The sequence below is a fragment of the Mobula birostris genome, chromosome 13, assembly GCF_030028105.1.
Source record: "Mobula birostris isolate sMobBir1 chromosome 13, sMobBir1.hap1, whole genome shotgun sequence".
Classification (NCBI taxonomy): Eukaryota; Metazoa; Chordata; class Chondrichthyes; order Myliobatiformes; family Myliobatidae; genus Mobula; species Mobula birostris.
Window position 1 is genome coordinate 68,349,286 of NC_092382.1, and position 15,799 is coordinate 68,365,084.

Below are 15,799 nucleotides of genomic sequence, written 5' to 3' on the forward strand. Positions count from 1 at the left end.
CCCCCCCCCCCCGCTCCCTTTCTCCATGATGCTGCAGTCCCTTTCTCTCAATCCCAAAGCACAGACTCTCCCACAGGAGGAAATGCGAGGAGAGAGAGAAGGATTGTTATAGAGAAAGAGTTACAGGAAGTCAGAAAAAAGAGAGGGACAGTCAGACAGACAGACACATATGGGAGAGAGACAGAAAAAAAAAACAGAAAGTAAACCCAAGGGAGAGAGTAAGAGAGTAAGTCCAAGAGAGCAATGAGTAAAACCGAGAGAGTGAGAGAGAGAGAGAGACACACACACACACACAGATCAAGTGAATGAGAAAGAGAGAGAGAGACAGAGAGAGAGAGTCAGAGAGTAAGGGTAAACAAGAGGGTGACAGTTAAAGAGAGAGAGAGGGATAGAGACAGAGAAAGACAGTAAATGTCAGGATCAGTGTCAATCGGAGACGAGATGTGGACGGAACAGCGACACCTGAAAGGTTCCATTCAGAGAAGCAGAAACTCGCATCGTAACTCGGGAATAGGAGGAACTGGCGAACGGTGCGACCTCAGACGCCTCCCCTTGTGCTACCTCGGTTACTGTGTTTGGGTCAGAGAGAATAGAACTTCTCACTCCCTGTCTGAGTGTGTGTAACTCCCTCAGCCTCTTCTCTCCTCTGTCCACACGCCTCACCTCCTCCATTTTCCCCATACCCCTCACCCATCACAATCCTCACACAGCAGTATGTCAGTAATCTCCAGAAAAGCACAATACTAAACACGATTAGAATAGTCGGAAAGTTATGAGCAATTGAGAAATGAGTGTGGCCGTACTTCTAGTTTTATCAGTTTCAGCCGAGAAAAACAAAATAATACATATTGATGTGTGTAACACATGCATCGCATAATATCTTGGTCTGAAACCGATCTCGAAAACTTACAAAAGAAATTAAGGACTGAAATGTGGAATTTTAGAAAGCACCATGTACACTCAAACCCACTTTCATTAACTCCAACGAGCAAAGAAAGATGAACAGAATATGACATAAATACTTTAGAGAACAATCAAATAAAACTTCTAAGGATATACTTTCAGTAACGGAAACATGACTAACAACTCCAACGAATATATACTATTGTGATAGGAAGTACACGAAACTGAAATTAACTGAAGCACAAAGATGAAAATGAAGGAAGTATCTCTACAGTAGAAACTACCTGTGACGCCACTTTCAATAAGTTATGGACTTGCACTCCCAGCTCCCAGCTCCCTTTCTTCTATCGCATTCCCCAGTGCTGAACCGTTCAATCTCCCCGGTTATTTCTACCGGAGGGAAACACCACGCACTTCTCTGCTCTAAATTCCATCAGATATCTTTCAGTTCATTTTTCCATCTGATGCAGATCCTCGCTGTCCACTACAGCTCCAATCATACTGTCATCCGCAAATATCCAGGAAACAACATTATCATTCAGGTGCTTGATATAGACGAGAAACTAAAATGTGTCCAGCACTGATCCCTGAGGGACTGTAGGAGACACAGCTCTCCAGTCAGAGCTGCAATAATCTACCTCCAGTCTCTGGCTTCTGCCACAAAGCCGGTGTCTTATCCCAGTTACTACCTTATGGTGAATGCCCAGCGACTGAACCCTCGTGACCAACCTCCCACGCGGGAGCTCGTCATCTGGTTACTTACACAGACACAATCACGCGGCAAACTTCATTCACCAAAATCTTGCTTTAAAAGGCAAACTCATAAAAGGTGCCATACATTAATATAAATACAATCCTCGTCATGTTTCAGAGTCCGAGTCCAACAACAACATGACGACCGATCCAGTATTATCGGTAGGGCACTCCATAAGTCGTGGGATAGCACACCAGGACATCCAGTCCTAAGCAGGAAGTAATAGTGATAATACGTGTGGATTTCAAGATAGGCATACGGGTAGTAATAGTTATATTATTAATAATAATAATAAATAGTAATAATAGCAAAAATAATACTTGACGAACTTAGAGAGAAGAGAGAAAACATGCATTTCAGTCAAAAACCTAAAATTTGTGAACCCTGCATTCGGTGGCATAAGGAAGGAACAATGGGATCAACATGCACGAAGCAGCGCACTCTAACGTCTTCACCGGCGTTTTGGGGAACGTTAACCAGTCCAGTATGAAAAAAAAAAACACTAAGCAATTACTATCAACAGATTACTTGCAATAGCAGAGGAAACAACACACTAAAACACTGTCACACCATCATCAAGAGTGCCTACTGTGCTATTCCACGCCCTCACTTCGGGAAGTCTGATCACCTGGCTGTATTTCTGCTCCCTGAGTACAGCAGAGCCCGAAGACTGCAGCACCAGCAGTGAGGACCAAGAAGGTACGGTCAAGGGAAGCACAGGAGCGCCTACAGGTCTGCTTTGAATCGGTGAACTGAACTGTATTCAGGAATTCATCTTCGAATCTGGACGTGTATAGTGCAGTTGTTACCAACTTTATTAACACTGTGTGGATGAGTGTGTATCTACAAAGCATTACTGTACATTCCCAAACCAGAGGTCGTGGATGAACCCGAGGATACGTCGTCTGCTGAAGTCTAGATCTGTGGCATTTAAATCTGGCGATCTGGTCTGTATCAGAAAACCAGGTATGATTTGTGGAGGGCGAAGCTACAATTTCCAACGAGGTTGGAGGTGGCGCGGATGTATGACAACTCTGGCAGGGTTTGCAAGACATTACTCCCTATAAAGCAAAACCCAATAGCATGAATGGCAGCGGTGCTTCACTACCAGATATACCCAGCTATGCGGGAGTATAACTACAGCTGTGCAGACCCCTGCTGCACGCGGTGACGCTCTGATCTTTGTCCCAGAGGTCGATGTTAGGCTGTTTTTAAAGTGTGTGAATCCTCGCAAGGCGAAAGGCTCGATAAAATTCCTGGAAAGACTCTGAAGCCATATGACGAGTCATTAAGATTGCTTAATGTGCCAACCAACTGGCTGGACATTTTCAACCTCTCACTGCTACGGGCAGAATTTCCCACTGCTTCAGAAAAAGGCAACAGTTATACCAATGGCTAAGAAGATTGATGTGAGCTGCCTTAATGACTATCGCCCGGTAGCACTCACATCGGCAGTGATGAAATGCTTTGAGAGGCTGGTCATGACTAGGGTAAACTCCTGCCGCAGCAAGCACCCGGACCCAGTGCAATTTGCCTATCGCCACAACAGGTCAACGGCAGAAGCAATCTTAATGACTCGTCATATGGCTTTAGACCACCTGGATAATACAAATACCTATGCAGGATGCCGTTTGATGACAATAGCTCAGCATTTAACACACCATTCCGCAATCCTGATTGAGAAGTTACGGAACCTGGGCCTTTGTGCCTCCCTCTGCAATTGGATCCTCGACTTCCTAACTGGAAGACCACAATCTGTGCGGATTGTTGATAATATCTCCTCCACGCTGACGATCGACACTGGTGCACCTCAGGGCTGTGTGCTTTGCCCACTGCTCTACTCTCTGTACACCCATCACTGTGTGCTTTGCTCACTGCTGTACTCTCTGTACACCCATGACTGTGCGGTTAGACATAGCTCATATACCATCTATAAATTTACTGATGACACAACCATTGTTGGTAGAATATGATATGGAGACGAGAGGGCGCACAGGAACGAGATATACCAGCTAGTGGAGTGGTGTCTCAGCAGCAACATTGCACTCAACGTCAGTAAGGCAGAAGGGCTGATTGTGAACTTCAGGAAGGGCAAGACAAGGGATCAGGTACCGATCCTCATAGAGAGATCAGAAGTGGAGAGAGTGGGCAGTTCCAAGTTCCTGCGTGTCAAGATCTCTGAGGACTTAACCTGGTCCCAACATATCGATGCAGTTATAAAGAAGGCAAGACAGTGAATATACTTTAGTTTGAAGAGATTTGGTATGTCAACAAATACACTCAAAAACTTCTATAGATGGGAGAGCATTCTGACAGGCTGTATCACTGTCTGATATGGAGGGTTGGGAGTTGGGGTGGGGGGTTTCTACTGCACAGGACCGAAAGAATCTGCATACAGTCGTAAATTTAGGCAGCTCCATCCTGGGTACCAGCCTACTAACTACCCAGGACATCTGCAAGGAGCGGCGTCAGCGTCCATTATTAAGGCCCCCGGCACCCCGGGCACGGCCTTTTCTCATTGGTACCATACAGAAGCCTGAAGACTCACAGTTAGCGATTCAGGACCAGCTTCGCCCCCTCTGCCATCCGATTCCTACATGTCACATATACTGTCATTGAGTTACTTAATGTTTTATTCTATTACATGTATCGCATTGAACCGCTGCTGCTAAGTTAACGCATTTCACCACACATGCCGTGATAATAAACCTGGTTTCGATTCTGTAAGATTCTGTGAGAGCGAAGGACCTGTCAAGGCACAGATGACCTCACGGTTCTTCACTGGAAACAAGAAAGAGGTCAGTTTGTGACGGTTGTTTGTACCACTGGACACAGACTTCTGAGGTCAAAAGAGTGGAACTGTCTCAATGCAACAAATTTTGCAATTTAAAACTCTGTCTCCCTCCCCCCCCCCTCTCTCTCTCTCTCGCTCATTCTTCTCTCTCTCCCACTTCTCTCTCTCTCATTTCTCTCTCTTCTCCCCCTCTCTCTCTCGCTCATTCCTCTCTCTCCTCCTCTCTCTCTCTCTCTCTCTCTCTCTCTCTCTCTCTCTCTCTCTCATTCTTCTCTCTCTCCCACTTCTCTCTCTCTCATTTCTCTGTCTTCTCCTCTCTCTCTCTCATTTCTCTCTCTTCTCCTCTCTCTCAGTCTCTCTCTCCCCCTCTCTCTCTCGCTCATTCCTCTCTCTCCTCCCCTCTCTCTCTCTCTCTCTCTCTCTCATTCCTCTCTCTTCTCCTCTCTTCAGTCTCTCTCCCCCCCTCTCTCTCTCATTCCTCTCTCTCTCTCTCTCTCTCTCTCATTCTTCTCTCTCTCCCACTTCTCTCTCTCTCTCACTTCTCTCTCTTCTCCTCTCTCTCAGTCTCTCTCTCCTCCTCTCTCTCTCTCTCTCTCTCTCTCTCTCACACACACATTCTTCTGTCTCTCCCCCTTCTCTCTCTCTCTCTCTCTCTCTCTCTCTCTCTCTCTCATTCCTCTCTCTTCTACTCTCTCTCAGTCTCTCTCCCCCCCTCTCTCTCTCATTCCTCTCTCTCTCTCTCTCTCTCTCTCTCTAAGCCAAATACTCAAGTCATTCTACTTTACAATCATACTATTCTAAAGTAATCTTTTGAAGCAAATATCATTTACTTTTTAAATCTGATTAATAAGAGAAACTACAGATTTTACTCATCTTCGAAATGTACTTTGCGTCATTTTTTGCTAAATCTGCTGAAAAGTGTTGAAGCAAATTATGAATACTTTAATGCTCGAAATTATTTGACAACACCTCCCCACACCTGCTGCTCAGCTGTAATGCAAAAAGAGTTAACTGCATCTGTCATTTCATTAATGCCAACATCGTCAGTTCCACGGAGGGTTCAGGCGTCAGAAGGGAGTTCCTCTCTCCTATTAATAAGCATCGGAATCACTAAGTTATCACTGAACAGCCGCTCCGGAACTCACAGCGGTTCGACGATCCACACAGCGGGACAGGGAGAGCACACTCTGCGGAAGGAAGGTTTGTTCGTTCCGTAATGGGCCAGAGTCCGGGAACAGCAGCGTGCAATGTGGCAGAAAATCCTAAGAATGTCTTCTGGGCTGCAGAATATGTCTTTGCGAAGTATGAATGGATGACCTTAGATCTTCGAATCGCTCACGCATTAAAAGTCATTCAAGTGATTTACTACCCTGGTCTCGCTATCATTGCTCTTCCCGGTGAGTGTCTCTTCAAAGCTCATCTATACAATGTTAAATTTACAATTCTAATGTTTATCACCCATTTGAAATTATTGCTACTGTCGCACACTCCAGGTAAGGAATCTCCAAACGTTCAAATTCTGCATTATGCTGTTTACTGTGGCTCTTGTAATGGTGCGGGTGTAATGGCCAAGGATCCAATTGGTAAACCCCGTTCAATCGTTGCTCACATCAGTTCATGAACGAGGTTCTGATATTTTGCCTCTGGATGCGTTGCTTCCAATCCGTCGCTCGATCGCCCGCTCGAAAATATCGACTTTTGAATCAAGTTGCTTCAAACTCCTTGTGTTTGCAACGGAATTTAATCTGACTTCCGAATGTGGATTATTCCCGCAGACAATCCGTCTGACTATCAACTACCCGCCAACGTTACTGCGCACCCAGCGCCGCCAAGCTTCGTACTTGCCTGCCACGGCATCGAACAGAACATCCCGCCTTCCCACTTCTCCCAGAACCGACTGTCTATTCTAAAACTCTCGGGCTGTCCAGGGAATCCGTGGTCCTTTCCGGACGGTTCACCACTGGCATTCGTCCCGCTGCAGCTCCATCTCCGCATTATCGGAATTTGTCAGCAAATGTCTGAATTGTTTCACCTCTGCCCTTTCCTGTGTTAATTCACGTGATTTAAAACAATCCTTCATTCGCTTTTCAAATGTCACTCTGAGGCTTTCGCCGAAGTGGGTTATAATGATGATAAAGAGAAACTGCTCATTATCTGTCTTCTCTTGTAAGGAGTTACAATATGGTAAATATTCCCACCTCTAATATTCTCCAGTCATTTCAAACAATATTCATCTGAATAACATTGTGTAGCAGAAAATGTATTTGCCTGTATGGACTGAATTCTGCAATACCGTTCGAAGTTCAGAATTCTTCCTTGAATTACATTGGCATTTTACTCAAAAAAAAGGAAAGAGATCTCATTTTTACTATATTATAGTTAAACTATCCTCACAATCATTCGCTCTCCTCTGACGATCCACCTCCAATCGATATCAGTATCAGATTTGATTCTACGATTGGAACTCAACAATTATAAAATGCCACTGTCCTTTCTGTGTGTTTTATTTTTGAATTTTTGACCCGCGAAAATTGACTGTGATCTCAGTAATTTAGAGTAGTCCTGGAACAAAATCGATTCTATTCTCCTATTGAAATTCAAAACCGTCCTCAAGTGATCATCTTATTACCGTCAGCGTTTACATTTGACTGTCAACTCGGTCGCTGTTCTGAAGCGACAGAAACTAAACAAAAAATCTGCGCACTGAAAGATTACGAACAGACCATGAAATTCTGACAGCGACGCATTGCTTTGGGGATAAAAGAGGGTCTTTATTGCGGGGAAGCATTTTATTTTTACCACGAATGAAATAAAATGCAAAGGAATAGAGGAAAATATCTTTACTAAGGGCAGGAGTATCTGAAGGGGACAAAGAACCGTGGTGGAAAAAAAAACAAAGGTATACCATTTGCCCAGTTAACTTACGGCTTGTGAACATAGCATCGGCTGCACCAAAACCTGGTCTCCCGCTGAACGTGTCAGAGAGTCGACCAGCTTCTCCGAGCTTCAGGTCAGCGGATTCAAATCGGTTAATGGGTTGTGTGAAACTTGGATGGATTCCGCTGCTCGGAATTACTCGCACATTGAGTGAATTCATCGGAACTACTGCTGACAGGATGACCAGTGACAGTATTTTATATACAGCGAGGATGCCCGAGACCTTTCCTCCGTACCGTAGTAATTGTGTGTATTCCACTGTACTGCTGCCGCACACAAAGGAACTGATCTCTTGACTTAAGATGGTGACGTTCAATCTGATTCTGATATGGGTGTCGGTTGTCGACTGAGAGTGGGAAGGGGTCAGGGTGAGGGAATCGTAGTTGGGAAAAGTGGGAGGGAGAGGGGAGGGAGCGGGAAGCACCGGGGAGACATTCTGTAATTGACAATAATTTTCAACATCGTTTTCTTCCGCCATATTTGCAACCTGCTTCTCCGCTCTACGTTGACAATACGGTATTGTGCAAAACGCTTAGTCTACCTAACAATATATATGTTTGCCAAAGACTCTTGCAGAGTAGCGTATAATGATCAGGGGAGGGAACCTGCCCTTGATCTAAACAGTCACTGTTGAGGAAATTTATCTAATAGAATTTAAGTTTCTGTAGATTTCGTTTTTGAAGTTCCATTTCCATCTTTCCCCTCAACATATGCAAAGTTACCAATTACCAGTGATCGTTATCTGTGTTATTCACTGATGTTTCTTGTGTGACATCGGCCCGAAAATATTGCGGTTCATTTTTCACTGATTTCAATTACGATTTGATTCTAATAATTGGTTTTCTTGATAGATTACCTGAGAAGCATTTATTCACTCATGTGACTAGACACAGAGAACAAATCCGATAAATTGTATGATAATAGAAAACGCTTCCGGGTGTGTCTCCACTGATTGTGTTTTATGCTTCTTGCAGTGAACCTGGTGACGATTTTAATCTTGTCCAGAGGAAAGTGCGGTCTCTCCAGAGTTGTCACTCGCTACCTAGTTGCCATGGTAGCGGCAGATCTTATGGTTGTTGTCCTGGACCTGATATTGAGCAAGATTCTGAATATTTACGTGCCAATTGAACTTCTCATCTGGGCTGCGGACACACCAGTGTGTCAAATCCACGCCGTCCTGCTTTACGCCGCCACCGATTGTTCGGTCTGGTTCACCGTCACTTTCACATTTGACCGGTTTGTGGCCATTTGTTGCCAGAAGCTGAAAACAAAATATTGCACCGGGAAAACTGCGGCTGTGATTCTGGGGACAGTGACTGCGATCAGCTGTTTAAGGAACATTTACTGGTATTTTCGACTCTCGGGGTATTATGCAGCGCTGATCGCTCCATTTATTTGTGTAGATACCGCAGGTTATGTGCCTTTATTTGTCGGAATGTCAATTGACTTATTTAATTAACTTCTCACTCCTGTAATCCCTTTCCTGCTGGTCCTCCTGACGAACGCATTAACCATCCGGTACGTTTTAGTCACCAGCAGAGGGCGCAAGAGACTCCGGCGTGCTGACAAGGGACAGAGTGCCAGGGACCCGGAGATGGAGAGCCGCAGGAAATCACTTATTTTACTGCTGATCATCTCTGGCAATTTCGTCCTGCTGTGGGCACCGTTCACTGTGTATTCTGCTTGGAACCGACTGTCTGCTTTGTCTGCCGTGACGCTTCCTGCTGATTCTCTGCGAGGACTGGGCTCGATGCTGCAGGTCCTGAGCTGCTGCACAAACACGGCTCTTTACGCCGTCACCCAGACCAAGTTCAGGGAGCAACTGAAGGACGCGATAAAACACCCCCTGGCTCTCATTGCTGCAAGAATGTCATGAGTTAGTGATGTTTCCCTGCCTGGCCCAAATAATTCACCACCCATTGCAGGCAATCTCTGCACCAATGGAGACAGGCGTTCTCCTTCTTCATTTCATTCCTCGCCAGCATGATTCCTCGCACTGGCTCACTGAAGATCATTTTAATCGTTTTTCCCTGCATTCACCAGTTTCTATCCCCCCTCTCCTCCCCAGTGGAACGACCTATATTTGTTAGTGTAGACCAGCGCCATCGTTGTGACCCACAGTTCTGACGTCAAAATCCCACTGTTCGCCCGTTCCAGCCGCCCTGCTCCGCTCCAGCGTGAAACCTCTCCTGTGTTCCCGAAACCTCTCCCGTTTAACAGTGACTGCGGACGGTCCGGTTCACCCAGCTCGCAGGTCATACTGGAAATTAGCTCTTCTCCCGGGTATCGCTCTGATAAATTCTAGCATTCCAGAAACATCATGCGATCACAATGTTAAGGGAAGTTTGAAAAATCGATGTTAGTGTTGAGGAAATGCGAATGCCAATCCGCAATGAGGGGTGCAGTTGCTCTCGATTTTTTTTTAGTTTTACCTTGGCAGCAGCGGCATCCGAGGGCAGACATGTCGAGGGATTTGCATTGCATTTGCAGTCTCTCCCGACAGGGCTATGGCAGGGCCTGGGTAAAAGGACAGGTGTTGGTACAGATCTTCTAGCTTTGTCTGTCTATCCCAGCTACATTGTTCGTTTTTACAGTACTGTGTGGTGACAAAATTAACGATATTTTTTAGAGCACGAACGCTATCAGGTGTTATCGAACGCGGCTGGTTGAAGACAGCCGAAACTCTACGGGTTGTCTCCATCGCAGAGGCCGGATTAGACCGAAACTGTATCACTGAATGTGTCTCACTGAGTAGAGAGGAAGGAGAGCTGACCAAGGAACTGTTTTCTGGAAAAGATCAGGAACGCTCGAGTAAAGCTACAGAGTACAGCAAACACATAACTACAGGCTCGGGCAGGTCTTCTGCTCTGCTGATAAAATATTGTTGAAATGATCCCGACCACGATAATATGGACTCTTCACCTCCCAGTTTATTCCGTTCTGATTTTCCTCCTTTTTTGTCTCCTTGTTATTCAGTGTATCTGTAGTTGTTACATTTTATTCAGAATTGTAACTGTTTGATCTTGTTCTGTTTATTCTACTTCACGGCTCTATACAATGATTTGAACTGTACACAGGACTGGAATTTCACAGCATCTCAGTACATGTGACAATATTAAACCGATTCCAATATCATCCACCTGGAGATCATATCTGAATCAGTCTCCCCACCATGGGGCAGTCACAGTCCGTGGACAGATCAGGCCGCTCACATGGAGTTCCCTTGTCCGGACCACAGTGAGAAGTGAGCGGCTACTTGGATATCACAGGTTCGCAAGTTCACAGAGTACGAAACGGCGGCACGTCATTTCCGGGAAAAGTATTCTCCCTAACTGCAACTGGATGGCGAAACCCTTATGCCCCTTCTATCCAAATCCTCACCCAGATCCTTCTGATCTGTCAGACTGTCTGCCGCCGCCGGGCGCTCACGCAATCGGTTTCAGATCTTCAGCAACTCACCCGGTGAGGAACAAAGCGATCCGATATTCTCTGTGTTCGCTGTACTTCAGAACCAGCTATGGTGCCTGGATGCTGACGCCTCCTTGCGTGGGATATATTACAAACTGGTTATCATCTGCCGACAATCGCGATCCTCTCAGCCTCAGGGTGTTTCGCTACAGCGGTCACAAACCTATCCGGCTCATCGGTTTCGTGCTGGTTTCGGATGAGTCCTCTCACGTGTACCGAGATACAGTGGAACTATGTCTGGCGTTTTGTTCCATGAAACTCCAATGATTACACAGTGTATTGAGTAGAACAATGTACAGCAATATCATGTCTCTGTTCTTGTGCACCGTGTCTCGTGTAATTAAAGGAAGCATGCATTCCAGTTTAGATGGAAATGTTGGGCTGGGGATTCATCGTTCACTGGCTCCGGGAATCTGTTGCATCCAGGAAGCCGTTCTGTTCTCAACCCGGTCTGGGTAAAGAAACGCGGGGGAAATACAGCGCACATTCTTTGGTGTTTTACCTATGGGGATCTGTAGACTTAAAACTCTGGAACGGCTCGTTCCTTCAGACTTATCACAGATTTAATGTCATTGGCGTGAGTTCTAAATTTATCAGACTTCCCGAAAATCTGTTAGAGTCACTTACCGTCTTTGGATCAGCCGGAAAATTGGGCTGAAAAGTGGTAGATGGAATTTCATGCAGGTAACTGCGAGCTGTTGCACTTTGAGAGGCTTACATGTTTAATGTTGGGGCACTGAAGAGTGTGGTGGAACAGAGTGATCCGGGAATAAAGATCCATAATCTCTCGAAGGTGTCATCACAGGTCGACAGGGTGGTAAAGAGAACTTTTGGTACATTGACCTTCATAGGTCAAGGTATTGAGTATCGGAAATGAAATGTTATGTTGGAGTTGAATAAGACGTTAGTGAGGCCGATTAAGCGTATTGTGTGCAGTCCTGGTCACCTTTCGGAGGGAAAATATAAATGAAACTGAATGAGTTCATAGAGATTTTTAGGGGTTGGATAGGGTAATTGTAAGCATGTTCTTTCCCACTGAGGCTGGGTGGGACTAATGGTCAGAGGTTAAGGGTGCAAGGTGAAATTATTAAGGGGAACATGCGGGTGGTGAGAGTGGAACAGACTGGCTTCGGGAGTAACGAGCGGAGGATTGATTACAACATGTGTGGGGTTCTCAGTAATGTTAGCTGCTGAGACTGCTGTAGTGGCTTCCTTGTAATGCTAACTGCTGATGTACTGGTTTCTCTGTAGCTGCGATGTTTGGGTTATACTTACAGATAACGGGAAACTAACCAATGGGAGTCATGTTATTCTGTCTTGTATGTCTGGGAACCGAGTTTGTTCGCGGGATTTCGGTCGAGGCGAGGAAACAGGAGAAACGAGTGCGGGGAGCGTTCGGTGTTCAGCAGACGGAGAATATGGGAATTCAGCATCCGGAGAATGGCGGTGTTTCGGCGGAGGTCGTTAAAGGAGGGACCCCAGAGGCGTGAGCTCCAACGAATTGTGTGCACGAAATGTTAACTTTAATAAGAGTGGCGCTTTTGTCATTTATATTTTGTTTCTGTACTAACCACAAAACAAAATAAGAGTTATAAATTGTAATCATTGACTCGGTTATTGCGTACTGTCTGAAATTGCGTTGTGAGTTTGAACTGGGGTACTTACACAACATCCACCCAAGTTTGAATGCTCTATTTTGGCGGGGCCGAAAGCTGATTTCCCTAGACGAACGTGCGGGCAAGCCTAGTCGGCTACACATGCAACAGAAGTTTGGACAAGTACAGATGCAACAGGAGTTTGGGAATGGAGTGCAGGGCTATGGTCATGGTGCGGGTCAATGGGACTCGGCAGAATAGTTCAGCATGACTACACGAGCCGAGTGGCCTGTTTCTGTGCTGTGATTCTCCATGTCTTTAGAAATTTCCACCCAGACTACCACACACGCCACGGGATAAGATCTCTCTCAGCCCTGGGAATTTGTTCTTTTTTTACGGACATGAGAATACCAATAATTATTTATGGAGAACAGCGGCAGAATTTCCTCTTTCTTTTAGTGAGCACTACAACTGTAAAGACCGATTTTCTGACCAATATCGACAGGAAGTATTATTTTTGTGTCCTGTCTCTATGTTTAGAGCTTCTGCTCTCCGTTTAGATTGTATATATTGTACCCCTGCAGTACCAGCACTTTCCATCAGCGTTTGCATGTCCATGTTATGCTGAAAAAAAAACCTTTGCATTAATCCTAATGACGTCAGCTGGGGAATTCCCTTCATCTCCAATTGGTCATATTGACAGTTTCCTGAACTGGACAGGTTACCGTGAATGCGCGCAAGCAAGATGCTATAGATTCAGGTATTTTGTGAATGAAAGCAAAGTTTCACCATCGAGCGTGAAGATTAGCAATTAATTTCATTACACTTCTCGAACGTGAGTGAGATCACTGGCAGGACTTCCTCCTTCAAAGTGACCCACCACTTCAACATACAGTAAACGGAACGATCAGACCGCCGGTGACGCATCACTGATATCCAGTTTACTTTTATTTTCTTCAAGTAATTTCTCACACTTCAACTGAAACTGTTTCACATGCATCAAACCCGTACCTCTCTGATACTGTAACTCAGTAATCCTTTCTCTGAAGGTTTCTACCTCCTTTCTTTCTGTTTCAATCTTTTATATTGACTTTCAAATTGATAAACATAACAATGATAATAATACAAATAGATCGGGATTACATTGATAACGGTTAACGTATACAGACACAGACTCTGAGTAACATGTTTAATTTAAACCTCCCAATCTCTTAATAACTGAACATGAAAAAAAAAATTCAAACAAGTTTTTACCCCCTACACTGAAAATAAAAGAGTGCGCTGCCATATTTCATCGGTTAAAATCATTATTTGTCATTAACTCCGTTTTGCTATACACAAACAAAAAGTTATTTAAAAAGATTTGTAAAAGGTAAGCTTACATCATATGAAGATGTTGAATAAATAGCCTCCAGTTCTTTTGTTTTCAGATTTAACCGAGGATCGATAGTACCACTCCTAATTTTTTTACAAATTTAAACATGTTATAGTTAGGGGAAAACCATTGAAAAGTAGTAGGGGGATTAGAATCTTTCCATTGAAAAAAACGGATCTTCTGGATATTAATGTAACAAATGCAATCAAACGACAAGCTGAAGGGGATAAATGACTAGAGTCCATCACTGGTAGTACAAAAAAATTGCAGTAATACGATGAGGTTGTAAATTAATCCGCAAAAATACTGAAATAATATCAAAAATGTTTCATTAGTTTTATTTTGATCATAGACAAGGATAGATCTGGTCCCAGGGTTGAGGTTCTGAACTGGAAGAAGGCCAAATTTGAAGAAATGAGAAAGGATCTAAAAAGCTTGGATTGGGACAGGTTGTTCTCTGGCAAAGATGTGATTGGTAGGTGGGAAGCCTTCAAAGGGGAAATTTTGAGAGTGCAGAGTTTGTATGTTCCTGTCAGGATTAAAGGCAAATTGAATAGGAATAAGGAACCTTGGTTCTCAAGGGATATTGCAACTCTGATGAAGAAGAGGAGTTAAATGAAATGTATAGGAAACAGGGAGTAAATCAGGCGCTTGAGGAGTATAAGAAGTGCAAGAAAATACTTAAGAAAGTAATCAGGAGGGCTAAAAGAAGACATGAGGTTGCCTTGGCAGTCCAAGTGAAGGATAATCCAAAGAGCTTTCACAGGTATATTAAGAGCAAAAGGATTGTAAGGGATACAATTGGTCCTCTTGAAGATCAGAGTGGTCGGCTATGTGCGGAACCAAAGGAAATGGGGGAGATCTTAAATAGTTTTTTTGCGTCTGTATTTACTAAGGAAACTGGCATGAAGTCTATGGAATTGAGGGAATCAAGTAGTGAGATCACGGAAATTGTACAGATTGAAAAGGAGGAGGTGTTTGCTCTCCTGAGGAAAATTAAACTGGATAAATCTCCGGGACCTGACAGGGTGTTCCCTCGGACCTTGAAGGAGACTAGTGTTGAAATTGCGGGGGCCCTGGCAGAAACATTTAAAATGTTGCTGTCTACGGGTGAGGTGCCGGAGGATTGGAGAGTGGCTCATGTTGTTCCGTTGTTTAAAAATGGATGGAAAAGTAATCCGGGAAATTATAGGCCGGTGAGTTTAACGTCGGTAGTAGGTAAATTATTGGAGGGAGTACTAAGTGACAGAATCTACAAGCATTTGGATAGACAGGGGCTTATTAGGGAGAGTCAACATGGCTTTGTGCGTGGTAGGTCATGTTTGACCAATCTATTGGAGTTTTTCGAGGAGGTTACCAGGAAAGTGGATGAAGGGAAGGCAGTGGATATTGTCTACATGGATTTCAGTAAGACCTTTGACAAGGTCCTGCATGGGAGGTTAGTTAGGAAAATTCAGTCGCTAGGTATACATGGAGAGGTGGTAAATTGGATTAGACATTGGCTCAATGGAAGAAGCCAAAGAGTGGTGGTAGAGAATTGCTTCTCTGAGTGGGGGCCTGTGACTAGTGGTGTGCCACAGGGATCAGTGCTGGGTCCATTGTTATTTGTCATCTATATCAATGATCTGGATGATAATGTGGTAAATAGGATCAGCAAATTTGCTGATGATACAAAGATTGGAGGTGTAGTAGACAGTGAGGAAGGTTTTCAGAGCCTGCAGAGGGACTTGGACCAGCTGGAAAAATGGGCTGAAAAATGGAAGATGGAATTTAATACAGATAAGCGTGAGGTATTGCACGTTGGAAGGACAAATCAAGGTAGAACATATAGGGTAAATGGCAAGGCACTGAGGAGTGCAGTAGAACAGAGGGATTTGGGATAGTGATACAAAATTCCCTGAAAGTGGCGTCACAAGTAGATAGGGTCGTAAAGAGAGCTTTTGGTACATTGGACTTTATTAATCAAAGTATTG